The sequence below is a fragment of the Elephantulus edwardii genome, unplaced genomic scaffold (genome assembly GCF_000299155.1).
Source record: "Elephantulus edwardii isolate Elephantulus edwardi_28Jun2011 unplaced genomic scaffold, EleEdw1.0 scaffold00090, whole genome shotgun sequence".
Classification (NCBI taxonomy): domain Eukaryota; kingdom Metazoa; phylum Chordata; class Mammalia; order Macroscelidea; family Macroscelididae; genus Elephantulus; species Elephantulus edwardii.
Genome location: NW_006399840.1, coordinates 5,112,173 through 5,113,327, shown reverse-complemented (window position 1 = coordinate 5,113,327; position 1,155 = coordinate 5,112,173). Strand labels below are relative to the sequence as shown.

The following is a 1,155-nucleotide window of genomic DNA, read 5'->3' as shown; positions in this document are numbered from 1 at the left end:
GGATGGGTGTGTCAGAGGCAGTGCGGTTGGCGCAGGATAGAGCAGGGTTTAGGGCTGTTGTGCATAGGGTCGCTATGAATCGCAAACGACTCGACGGCACATAACAACTACAACAACAATTCTTCAAAAAAATATATAATCTTTCCTTCAGTAAAATTGTCTTTCTAGTCATCATTTAAACTCATTATCTGGCAACAGTGATATTTTAACTTTAAGACAGAAACCTGAATACAGTATCATATAAGAGCAAATCACTGAACTCAGGCTACCATGTGTTGTTTTACTTGGCCTAGACAGTATTTGAAATACGGTTTTTAAAGGAAGAGATAGGTCCTCTGTTGCTACCTAGCTCCAGATACACCTGATATCATGGGTTTTAGAGACCTCAAGATCTCTACAGGTCCTCAACAATTACCTGGCAGACAAGAGATGCATCGAGGGGTACCTTCCATTGTAAGCACATGTGGTGGTGTCTGAAGCCATCGGCAGCCCCCACCTGCTAACCTGTGTCATGCTCTACATTAGTACAATCACATCAAGTCCTACGAGAAGGAAAAGGCGAGTGTGCCAGGAGTGTAGAAAGCTTTGGACAAGTATGGCCCTGTTAATTTGGAAGACACCTCAGGAAGTAGAGCTTCAGATAGTAAAAACGACAAGGACGTTGATCTCTTTAAATCTGAGGAAGAGGGGGATAGTGAGGAAGCAAAAGAGCTAAGAGAAGAATGTCTCCTACAGTATGATCTAAAGAAAGCCCAAAAACCTGCACTTGTCATCTAGTCTTCAATCTTATTAGATGTGAAGCCTTGAGATGATGAAACCGACATGGCAAAATTGAAAGAATGTGTCAGAAGTATTCAGGCAGATGGCTTGGTCTGGGGCTCTTCCAAGATGGTACCAGTGGGATATGGAATTAAGAAGCTTCAAATACAGTGTGTCGTTGAAGATGATAAAGTGGGCACAGGTATGCTGGAAGAACAGATAACTGCTTTTGAAGTCTTTGCGCAGTCCATGGATGTGGCTTCTTTAAACAAAATCCAAAATCCCTAGCCCTAAGAGAGAAGCAAATTAAAACAACTATGAGATATCATTTCACCCCAGTCAAAATAGCAAAATTTAACAGAACAGCAAGCAACAAATGCTGGCGAGGTTGTGGAG

General features: G+C 42.2%; 1 pseudogene; it reads left to right on the top strand.

The window, feature by feature from the left end:
- Positions 1-369: 369 nt before the first annotated feature.
- On the top strand, positions 370-1,047 carry LOC102872844 (annotated as a pseudogene).
- The last annotated feature ends 108 nt before the right edge of the window (positions 1,048-1,155 follow it).